This window comes from Anarrhichthys ocellatus, unplaced genomic scaffold (assembly GCF_004355925.1).
Source record: "Anarrhichthys ocellatus isolate YVR2014 unplaced genomic scaffold, GSC_Weel_1.0 scaffold594, whole genome shotgun sequence".
NCBI classification, from domain to species: Eukaryota; Metazoa; Chordata; class Actinopteri; order Perciformes; family Anarhichadidae; genus Anarrhichthys; species Anarrhichthys ocellatus.
In genome coordinates this window covers 8194-20344 of record NW_022280568.1, presented here as the reverse complement: position 1 = coordinate 20344, position 12151 = coordinate 8194, and the positions used below count along the sequence as shown (strand labels likewise).

Here is a 12151-nt window from a genome sequence, read left to right as displayed (position 1 = left end):
ATCGTACTTGGCTTTGACTGCAGAGTCAGGTGCACCGACCTGAGTCTTGATCCAGACTCGCTGTCCTACTCGAAGTGGGACTTTCTGCTCGAGCTTGGGTTCTTTATCCTCCAAGCCCCGCCCCACTTCCTGTGATGTGAAGGGGCGGTGCATCAGTTCCTCCGCAGGGGAGGGCCTGTCACTTTGGTAGCGGTCGTTCAAGGCCCTGGCAATGTCCAGGGTCTTAGTGCTCCATTCTCTGGAGTTGGCATTTTTCCCAATCCAACTTTTCACCAAACCAATGGTCCTTTCCACCACCCCGTTGGCCTGGGGAGTGTATGGGGAGAGAAGATCCTCATTACCCCATTCTGTTGGCACCATTGATCTACCTTGGCGTTGCGAAAGTGCGTGCCGTTGTCAGTTCTGAGCTCCTTCGTTGCGCACTATACCCGCACCTTCGTTGCACACTTTTATCACTGCATCGTCCTCGTTGCAACTGACCTCTACTTCCAGTTTCGTTGTCAGACTTCGAGGCTCCAGCCTCAAAGCTCCTTTGATGGCTGTCCTCAGGATTTCCAAGTTTGTTTGGTCCGTCGCTGTCCATTCCCACTTCTTGTGGGTCTCCTCAGGATCTTCTTTTCTCAACTTGGCATACAGCGGTCTTGCATATTTTTGGTAGCTAGGGACATGGTCCCTAACGTAGTTGCAGAGTCCCAGCACCTTCTGTAGTTAGTTCAGCGAGGTTGGCGGGTCGATCTGCTCCACTTTTCCCCCGAAATCCGTCTGAGAGTCCCAGGTTGGTAGAGACCTGGAACCCCAGGTAGTTCACTTGGAATTGTCCAAATTGGCCTTTCTTTAGATTTAGTTTCAATCCTGCCGCTGTAAGCCTCTCAACCACTTTTCTCAATTTCACCAGATGTTCTTCTGTGTCATCTGCAATGAATACATCATCGATGTACAGTATATCCTCTTTTCATTCCTGCATAATTTGCCTAAAACGCCTATCAACCGCGTACCCAAAGTAAACTGACAGCTGTTATTGAACCATTGGGAGTACATGTATGGTTTTAGTCTTTCTTGAACGGCAACACTCTGAAGTTTCTTCACAATCAGTCAGAATCACCGTAAATGCTATTAGCATTGAGCTAATGCGTTTTCAGCACAGTGAAAGAGAAGCATTTTACTTCCGCCTAGATTTGTTTTGGCCAACAGATGGCAGCAGCTATCTATGGCTGGGACTTACAGTCTTGAAAAGACTCTCATTCCACAGCTAATAGTCATGATGCCTAGTATAAGTTAAAATTTGATAACAATACGACAGAAAATTAATATTTTACACGTGGTTTACTAAGAGTGCGGCCGCGTAAAAACGCATTTCGAGGCTCACGTCACCACGTCAAAATGCATATACTACGATAAACTACGTGTTCGAAATTCGAACTATAGTTTATTTATCTCGATGTATGGTTAACTATATCATATTCAACCATTATCAACTTTCACAGATTCTTGAAAGTTCTCATGAACCAGACTTTAGTCTTCACACTCTGTCCCAAGAACATGACTCATGGTTTCCAGTTCAGGTTAGAAAACCTTCCCAGCATTCAATCTGATAAATCTGCATATCCTTGGCTTCGTAATTTTATTGGCTATGTGGAGCCTGAGTTTGAATAGGATCTGTTGCGATTGGCTCGAGCTATACCCAAAGAAGTGAGGCGGGCATTGTCTTTCAAAGCGGACTCTCGTTGGCTGTTCCAGACTGTGGCCGGGCTATAGAAGCTCCTATTGGGTCAAATGAGGTGTCAATCTAACCGGCGGAATGTAGGCTCCATTTTGCGATGAAAATCTCCGCTCTGTTGACACGGAATGTGAAGTTATGCCCGAAATATGATCGCGAGTTATCATATCTGCTGGCTAATTTGAAATGATGCAACAGCCCCCCGTGGGTCTTTATGGACGTACTAATGTGTTTTCGACTAAATCTTTTACTGGATTCCATCGAGTGGACCCTTAGCCACCTAGCAAGACCGTTTTTGCTGGACTAGCATGCACAAGGGGGACGTTATGGATCATAATCGGTGAGTCACGGCGATGTTTTATCGGCTATTTTTGGAGTGCTTGTTTGACAGAGACGTTAACTGTATCTGCTGTTGTTGTATCTTGATATGGTTTGCATAAATCGAATTACAAGAACCGTAGCTTTCTAATGAGAAAGCTACGGCGGGCCGTCGGAGTGAGAGGAGGATATGGTCGCTTCCAGACCGTCCAGTATGTCCATTGCGGCTGACTGGAAAACATTTGGAGAGTTTTTGTAGCCTTGTGGTAGCTGTTCCCAGACGTACGATTTACCTTTGTGGTGAACGCCGTCTTGCCTTGGGACGCTTTGGCTAGCCTCAGTGAGAAAAATCCATTTGCCAGGTCTATGCAGGATTTGTATTTTTTCAGTCTCAGAGTTTTCAGCATCCCTTGGGGGTTGATCAGGCTGGCTCGGTTGGCGACAGTTCTGCGGTTGAGGGCCTTGAAGTTGATGACAGGTCTCCATCCTCCTCCCGATGACTCAGGCTTTTTGACTGCCTGTATTGGGCTGTTGGTGATGGGACTTGGCTCCTCTCGCACTACCCCCAAGTCGCTCAGCTCCGTGACGATCAGGTCCATTTCTGCAATTGCGCCCAGGTTCAGTGGGTACTGGCGGACGGGCGGGTGTACACCCCCTTCTATGGTGTGGGTATACTTCACACCCAGGTCCCCACAGTCATTTTTGAACCGAGCCACTCCAGCCTTTGATAGGATGTCTTTGAGCGTTTCTTTTCCCTCCGGGGAAAAGTCGCTTTCTTCTATCTTTTGCTTGCTTACTTCTGGAATGTCCACTGGTTTGTACCATTGCCGTGTTGCTGATGCCAGGTGGATCAATCTTGCCCCTAGGGTCTTCATTTGTTTTTTCACTGGAACTCTGGTTTCTGGGCTTCCATGCAGCCCTTTTAAGTCTTTTATTGTCATTAAATTGTAGGGTCCTAGAGCCCACACAATTCCTTTCCAGATCCCGAAAGGGACCTTTTTGATGGTTCCATCGGCTAGTTGAACTGTCAGGTGTCCTTCTGTTTTAAGGCTTTTGCGGGTCATCGACACTTCAGCACCGGAGTCTATCTGGTAGGGGATTCCATCCACGTCGGTATAGATGTCATCCCCAACCCAGTAGGCATGCTCCACTGTGACCCGCGCCTGCTTACCCATTACTTTCTTTGCCCTTCGCTCACTGCTTCCATGCGGGAGACAGGAAGGGCCTGTTTTTGCTCTGTTGTCAACTTGTTGTAATCTTCAGAGGAGAGAAAGCCGCTCCCTCCTCTGTTGGCTGGTGGGGGCCTTGGCCCCTGCCTTTGTTGTTGTGGCGAGGTTTTTGGGAAACCGCCTTGACCTTGGAAGCCTTGCGGGGCCCTTTGGAATCCTCCTTGCGGTCTCCTTGGTGTCAGTGAAGGGCCAGGCCCCTCGGTGGGCCTCGCGTTGTCATACGAGGGCCTAGGAGCTGCCGGCTTCGGTTGGCTTCCTTTCTCTCTTTTCTCGTCAAAGTGTTTTTTCTTCAAATCCCGCTTTCTTACGGTTTCTTGGATTTGTTCTAATAATAATAATATAATACATTTTATTTATATAGCGCTTTTCATAAAACTTAAAGACACTTTACATTAAAATCATCATATTTAAAAGCAATACACTAAAAACATAAAATATACAATAGTGGTCACACATTAAAAGCAGTTTTGAACAGGTGGGTTTTGATTTCAGATTTGAATGTGCAAAGGTCAGTGCAGTCTCGGATGTGTTTGGGGAGAGAGTTCCAGAGGGAGGGGGCAGATATGGAGAAGGCTCTGTCACCCCATGTCTGGTGCTTGGTCCTGAGTGGAAGAGACAGGAGGTTGGCATCAGAGGAGCGGAGCCGACGGGATGGAGTGTGGTGGTGAAGCAGGTCGGTAAGGTAGGAGGGGGCCTGATTGTGGAGGGCTTTATGACTGAGGAGAAGGATTTTGTATTGGATCCGTTGTGGGATGGGGAGCCAGTGGAGGTTCTGGAGAACAGGGGTGATGTGGTCACGGGAGCGGGTGTGGGTGAGCAGACAAGCAGCAGAGTTTTGGATGTACTGGAGTTTATTTAGGATTTTGGATGATGTGCCGTGGAGAATGCTGTTGCAGTAGTCAGTTCTTGAGGAGATGAAGGCGTGGATCAGAGTTTCAGCAGCAGATGAGGAGAGTGATGGGCGGAGACGGGCTATGTTTTTTAAGTGGAAAAAGGCAGTTCTGGTGATTTGTTTGACGTGGTGTTCAAAGGAGAGGTTGCTGTCGAACATGACTCCAAGGTTGCGGATGTGTGGGGAGGGAGACAGAGTGGAGTTGTCGATGGTGAGGCAGAAGTTGTGACTGGTTTTGGTGAGGGATGTGGGACCGATGATGATCATGTCAGATTTATCACAGTTCAGTTTGAGGAAGTTGGTTTGCATCCATGATTTAATGTCAGTGAGGCAGTTGGTGAGAGTGGAGTGAGTAGCAGTGGTAATGGCCTTTGTGGAGATGTAGAGCTGGACATCATCGGCGTAGCAGTGAAATTGAAGACCATGTTGAAGGATGATGTTACCAAGAGGGAGCAAGTACAGGATGAACAGAAGAGGACCAAGCACCGAACCCTGGGGGACGCCTTGAGACAGAGCAGTGGTGGAGGTGCAGTTGTTGATACCGATGAACTGTTGTCTGTTTGTGAGATATGATTTAATCCAGGAGAGAGCAGTTCCGGTGATGTTGAGGGAGGATTCGAGGCGGGAGAGAAGGACGTTGTGGTTGATGGTGTCAAATGCTGCAGTGAGGTCGAGGAGGATGAGAATGTTGAGGTGACCAGCGTCGGAGGAGAGGAGGTCGTTGGTGACTTTGAGGAGGGCTGTTTCAGTGCTGTGCTGTGAACGGAAACCGGATTGAAATGGCTCGAACAGATCGTTGGAGATGAGGTGGGCTTTGAGTTGTGTAGCGACAATGCGTTCCAGTATTTTTGACAGAAAGGGAAGATTGGAAATGGGACGGAAATTGCTCATGGTGTCAGGGTCAAGTCTGGGTTTTTTGAGGATGGGGGTGACAGCAGCCAGTTTAAGTGTGTTGGGGACTGAACTGGAGCTGAGGGAGGAGTTAATGATGACTGTGATGAGTGATGAGATGGCTGGGAGACAGTCCTTGACCAGAGTAGATGGGATAGGATCCAGGATGCAGTTGGAGCTTCTCATTCCAGTTGTGAAGTTCGGCAGCTCCAATGTGGACACAAGGGAGAACTGAGAAAGGGGCTGAGGGGTGGAGGAGGGGGGGGGGCAGGTGGAGAGATGGAAAAGGCGGGGGAGGTGTTCAGGTGAATGGTGTCATTTACAGGTGCTGTAAATGGTGTCAATTTTTGTTTGGAAAAATTAAAGAAAAGAGTTGCATTTGTTCACTGTGAAGGCTGTGGAGGTGTTGTCCTTGGGTTTGAGAAGCTTGTTTATTGTGGAGAAGAGAGCCTTTGGGTTAGAGGAGCCAGAGTGTATGAGGTGTGAGTAGTAGGTGGACCGGGCTGAAATGAGAGCGTCTTTGTATTGTTGAAGGTAGTTGGAGAGGGCTTGGAGATGGACTGTTAAACCGGATTTCTTGCAGAGTCTTTCAAGCTGGCGCTTTCGAGATTTCATCTGGTGGAGTTCAGGAGTATACCAGGGAGCTGAGTGTGTGAATGAGACAGTTTTGGTTTTGATGGGAGCCAGCTGATCAAGACAGGAGGAGAGTGTGTTATTGTAGTAGTTTACAAGATCGGAGGGATTATCAGACAGCGGGGCAGGGGAGGCAGACATGGTACTGGCAAGAGAGGCTGAAAGAGTTGTGGGGGAGATAGATTTGAGATTTCTGAAAGATTTGTTGCACTTCGTTTTTGGCATGGGGATAGGGATGTCAATGTCCATGGTGATAGCCAGGTGGTCAGAGATGTTGAGGTTGAGGCTGGAAAGTTGCGGTATTGTGAGACCAGTGGAGCAGACCAGATCCAGGATGTGACCTCGGCTGTGGGTGGGGAAGTTGATATGTTAGTAGTACTCTTCTTGATGTTTAGGGTCACAAAATCGATGTCATTCATGAGACCCTTTGTCAGCTTCCTAAGGGCTTGCACACTTCTTTCTGGCGGGATCGCCTGTCGTAAGGCGTACCGCGCCTGGGTGATAGTCTGCCCTTTGTCTAAGCTTTTTCTCGCTTTTTCGATTTGTGACTCTTCATCCTCGCAATCTTCCAGCACTAATCTTCGGTAGTGCTGTTCCGCAATTTCTTCGGGTCCCATTGGTTGGTCCGTCACATGGCTAACCACAGTCTCTTCGCTTCATCATTTGAGGAGCTGGACTTCACCATGAGCCCCGATGTGTCAAGTGTTCTTGTACTGACTCTTTCGGGTCTTTGTTCGCCACCATGGCCTTGATCTTTTTGAACTCGTTAAAGCTCTGGGTGGAGGCTTGCATCTCTGTTAACCCGACGTTTCCTTCAGTTGTGGTAACGTTGTTGCTCCATTTTGAGCCCGGCCCCATTCCCGGCTGCTCTTCTTCGCTGTACGAAATGTCCTGTTGCCGCGCCTTTTCCTCTTCCTGGGCCAACTTGAAGGCTGCTTTCTTCAAGCGTCGTAGCATGACATCGTACATGATTGCCAGAAAGCCTGTGCGGAAATTACTTGTCAGCTTCGTGCAGGCTGCGAGGGAGCCGTAGGTCGGGGTCATCAGAAAATTTGCCCATTCTCCTTTTGTGGCGCAGACCATCATTCCCTTCATTCCCTCGATGTCGTCCAACCATATCTCTGGGATATCGTAACCTGTTTGGCCAACTTCTGGAACACAGGCCTTTCTCCCGTCCTTGGTGGTCATGGGCCCATATCGGTCATCTCTGGCCAGTTTCTGCGAAGCCAAGTACACTGATAGAAGGGGCAGTGGGTTTTTCGTGCCTTTTCTGCTTCCTTGCTTCAGATCTTTCACCCCTCCTGGCGCCTCGTATTCGATCGAGGTCAGGCTTGGCACCGTCTCTTCTTCCTCTGACTCGGCTGAGTCGTCGGCTGCGGAGTCTGACTCGCTTTCTACCTCTGGTGGTGGTGTGGGTGGTGCGGGATGGGTTGGTTCTGGTGTCCTCACCGGCGTTCTGGGACTTGCCCCGCTTTGGCCCTGGCTCATGAACCTTATGGACCCTTCTCCTGTACTTTTGTATTTCATTCTCTGCAGGCCTAAGGACTCTGTTGGGCTCGTGGCAGCGTTTTCTGATCTTCTTGGCACGGGGGTTTCCACGTCAGTTTGCACTGCTACCCCTCGTGAGGCGGCGGTTGGTGTTTCTTTTTTCTTCGAGGGCTTCTCCTGGCTCACGCTGGTCTGTGGTGGTCTCATTTCTCGGCTCGACGGTCCAGGTGTCGACTCGTGATAGCTCCCCCTTTCTTCCGCTTCCTTTCGTGGGTCCGGTTTTGGGGGAAGTCGGGGTCGGACTGCCCTAGCAATAGGGGCTTCTTCGTCTTCGTGTTTGGGCTTCCCTGCCCTCCAGTTGTTGGGTCCTTTGGTCATTAGGAGGGGTCTCAGTAGTTTTTATTTTCTTTCCTGGTATTGAGCTACAGAGGTGACTATGACCAACTCTTGGATATGACTCCAACTGTGTCCGACTTTCATCAGTTGGTTCATAACTCTCATGGCCGCCTCTTCGTCAACCTCCCAAGGTAGGTCGCCGGACCTTGTGCCATCTGTGCAAATGACAACTCTTTTATAGGTCAACTCACTGGCCCGATCCACTCCTTCTGCCAGTGCGTCCTCTAGGTCGTCCTGGTAGGTGTCCAGATTTTTTCCCTCGTGATACCCTTCAATTGGTACATGCAGCACCGCGAAGTAGGTTGATTCTCCCCCACTTGTGACCACTACCGGTGCTTTTTTGTCTCGATAGGTGTTGAGGCTTTCCTCAAGCTCTTTTTTGTACAGAGCCCCTCCTTGGCGCATCAGCGCTTTCCTGAACTGGTTGAGATGAGGTTTCAGGTGGGAGTTGGTCAAGACCACCAACCCATGGCCATCTATGTCCCAGGGTTCTCCGAAATGATTGTAGGCGGTTATCCCTGTCTGGTTCGCATACATTTTAGTGCCTGCGGGCATCTTTTTTAGCGGCGGGAGGAAGTCGTCCCGTCGCGGGACATTGGTGTTTTTCTTTTTCTTCTTCTGTTTTCCGCGCTGCTCCGGTTCTTGGTTCTCCATGTCCTCCAGAGCCCTCCGCACTAGAGCGGGGGTCCCTATGGTAAAGGTCGATGGGAGTGCGAGATGCCCTTCGCCTCTACTCATTAGTGAGACGTCCACCTCCTCCTCCGATTCTTGTGTCTGCTTTTCCTCCTTCTGACTCGTCAGACTCGCTTTCTGACGAGGACTCCGCTGGGGTCGCGGTCCCCCCGTGGCTGACTAATTCATCGTCTTTGTCGGCATAGCAGTCATGTTCTTGTATGTAGCGAGCTATTTCTTCTAGCTCCTTTTGGTTTTCTTTGTAGCGAGATGTAGCCTTTACCGATTGCTTTATAATGACTTCACCCGCTCCTATTTCTGTTGCCAGCATCTTTACGATCGCGTCGTAATCTGGTGAGGGGCTTATCACGGTGACTATTTTGCCCTTGATTGTTTGCATCACTACGAGCCACCAGGTCAGCCATTCTCCCACTTGCTTCTTGGTTTTCGGTCCTTTCGGCCGGTCTGGACACTGTATCACCGCCACAGCCATTTCTGACAGGAGACGGGGAGCCATATAACCCCCTTTTTCTGCGCACAGCCGGTCTACATTTTCCCCAACTGTCGCCATATCCTCATCTGGATGTAGGTTGATTAGGTGTTGTTGGATGGAGGCTTCCCAGGTGGCCCATCCTCTGCCGCGCAGGATGACCTGGTGCCGGATGCAGCTTCCTTTTTGGTCTTCATCCGGTGGCGATTCTCCTGCCGCCGCTGCTCCTGCCGCATCGTCCTTCAGGTCCTCGCTGCTGTCCGGTGCCGATCCCTCCGTCTGGTCGCCTGGCGTTGTCACTGGCTCGATCTGATGAGTCCCCTCCATCTTCTGGCTGGGTCCTGGATCATCTGATCCTTTCTGCTGGTCTGCCATCTTGGACTTTGTCTTTGTCTTTGTTGTCTCGAGTCGCCTTCCTCCCAAAGCCTCTGTCGGCCGTTGAGTAGGGATGGGAACCGGCTCTGGCCCCTCTGCAGTGTCGGATGAGTCTGGTCGATGCTCCTCCGATGTCTGCGGCTTCTCCTGTGCTGGCTTGTAAATACCACGCACAGCTTCGATGCGTCGGATGTCTCGCAGTCAAACTTCACTGAGGCTTGGGCAGTGTTACTTTCTACCCAAGTTTTACCTCCTCGGGTCCTTCGTACACGAACGGCAGCCTCTCTTGGCCGCCAGGATTCTTCTTCTTGGACTCAACGTACTCCTTTTCCGTCAAGTCCCTGTTCGGGCACCACGTGTTAGATCCGGGGGTTTTCACTGGCACGATACAGGACTACTTACTGACTCAGCTCTCTATTAAAAGATTGGCGAGCTGGTGTTCTGTGAGGAAACTCGCCTGGCTCTGCTAACTACCGTTACTCCTGACGTCTACCCTGCTTCCACTGGTAACGTGCACTCGGCCGAGGGGCCACCCTGGCCGGGCGCTTCTACCTAGTCGCGTCAGTTATGTCGGCTGCGTCCATCTGTTGTCCGGTTGTTAAAGTCAAACAGGGGGGAGAGGAAATTCTCCGTCTTTCAATCTTTGTCCAGGAACGGCTGTCTTCTTTCCGTGAACAGAGACGAAGTCCTCCAATGCGGCTGTCGAGCGAAGTCCAGTGTTTCCTCCGTGGAGCACTTGGGTGGCTCCCGCGTTGAATCCCGTCTTGCTATTTGCAAGTCTCTCTTGTTATAACACTTTGAGCTCTCTCTCCCCCCTCCTCCCCAACACTCCCTCACTCGGCATGTGATTAACATGACATCATTGATTATGTGTGTGTGCTGCGAACAACACCCAACTTTCTGTGTGTGTGTGTTCTGGAAATCACCTAACTTCCCTCTGTGGATGCTCTCACTTCCTCAATGTTCGAGCGTGCGTCAGGTTACACCCGTGTATGTGCTCGGACAACACCCCAACATCTGTTATGATCTCAGCCTTTAAGGCCCCCACCCTGCTTACATCAGCTCTTTCCAAACACACACAGACTTCACTTTACTCAGATCCACAAACATTATTATTATCAGTTTTACATTTGTTAAATCACTTCATAATTCTTATGTTATACACACTTGCTTTAAAATGATTATTAGATTTCATCTTTTAACTATAAGTATACGCTTCATGTCCCCTTAGCCTGATTCACATACCAAACATGTATTCCTTCATTTAAGGCAGCTCTCCTGGGATCTCAACTCTCTTTTTTGACAGTATCTTGTCACATTGTAAATCTCAACTTCCTGGACAATATTGTATAATGTCACAGATAGATGAAGTGAGCCATCCCTTCCAATGCTGCTCCTTTCACTTTATAAATGCAGAGCTCTTTTCAGTCTCAGTGCCCAGGTAAATGGCCGACTATGCTGTGAAAGCCTTTGGCCCATCAATGGTGGTACAGTGGTGAGCATAGCTTTCTTCCAAGCAGTTGGCCCCTGTTAGATTTCCGGCCATCTGAGTCATTTTCTTCCAGTGAGAGTACACTGTTGCTAAGTTTTGTAGTCAGATAGTAAGCAGAAAGGCAGAAAATGTCCAACATTTCCACTGTGACTGGTTGTATAGTGGTGCGAGGAGTTTTTCCAAGCTTAATTTCTAAACTTCACAGTTGCATTTCACAGTACTATACAAGTGCATATACAAGTCTGCATCTATCGTTTTTTGTCATATTTCTTCCTTTATTTAGGTATCTCGAAGAAGGGTCGACAATTTGTGACCATTGGTGGGGGATGTAGCTGAGTGGTAGAGCGCATGCTTCGCATGTATGAGGCCTGGGGTTCAATCCCCCGCATCTTCATCAGGTATTATGGTCACTGTTACGAAAATTGACATCCAAAACATACATAGAGGAAATGAAAGAATGCACCAAGTATCACTATGGCAAGCAAAATTGAACAGTGTTACAGAAAAGTGTTCTTTGTAAGTGTCTTTTTCAGCCACTGAGACAGTTCTTAGAACTTCTGAAAGTTGGTTTAACACTGTCCCGTGGGTTGCTGTGGCCGAGTGGTTAAGGCGATGGTTGTTGCTAATCAGCTGCCAACACACACCTGAACCTGGTGGGAGTGCCAGGTATAAAGGCCCCAGCTCCTCCTCTTTGTCTGGTGCCTCACCTCCTCTCCTATTTGACTCTCACGGCAGCTGCTTCATCTGATTAATTCTTTGGTTGTTTGTTTGTTTTAGTTTAGTGGTTATTTGTTCGTTAAATAAATGTCTATTTATTGTTGGAATGCTGTTAAGCAATTTAACTTTTATGATTTTTCCGCCCTTTTCTGACTTTATAATGGGTGTGTATTGCGAAGCTTAGAGTGCGTGATATCACCGCTAGAGTGAAGAGCAGCTTGAGATTCTTGTGAAAAAAACATTTGTATTTTGCCACTGTGTCCACAATCTTCACTCTTCATGCATAATTTCTGGATTAAAAGTAGCTAATCTTGTCCTTGCCGTAGACAAATTACTGTGGAATCCCACAGATTTACACATTTGGCTCAGGGAGCCACAGAGCGACATGAACTCCAACCAACTGCTCCATTAGACTCCATGTTAAATCTGACCACTCATTTCTCAAAGAAAGCAGATGGTACCAGTTTTGTATATTGCGCTGGAGCTCACATTTTTAACACCACAAACATAAAAAACACATCGCCGCGTTTGCTAGAGTCTTATCTCTGTCACGGTATCCATATTTTATTGACTAGTCTCATGATTTTGGTATGAAGGGCATATGTTTGACAGGTAGTTTTGTTGAAAATCACTGTTCACTCTCTCTCTTAATTAGCCTCTAACACACAGGTGCTCCAATCACCAACATGCATCCAAGCACACAGGTGTTTATATGAGCTCATTAGTGATGTTGATAAATACACAGAGGCACTGAGACACACACGCACATACACTCCTCTCCCTCTGTCTGTCTGTCTCTCTCTCTCTCTCTCTCTCTCTCTCTCTCTCTCTCTCTCTCTCT

The 12151-nt window shown here is 48.7% G+C and overlaps 1 non-coding gene across 1 annotated transcript; it reads left to right on the top strand.

Annotated features, from left to right (window-relative positions):
* The first annotated feature begins 10915 nt into the window (after positions 1 to 10915).
* trnaa-cgc (transfer RNA alanine (anticodon CGC)) lies at positions 10916 to 10987 on the top strand. The gene has a single exon. It is a non-coding gene; the product is annotated as a tRNA-Ala (tRNA).
* Positions 10988 to 12151: the final 1164 nt, after the last annotated feature.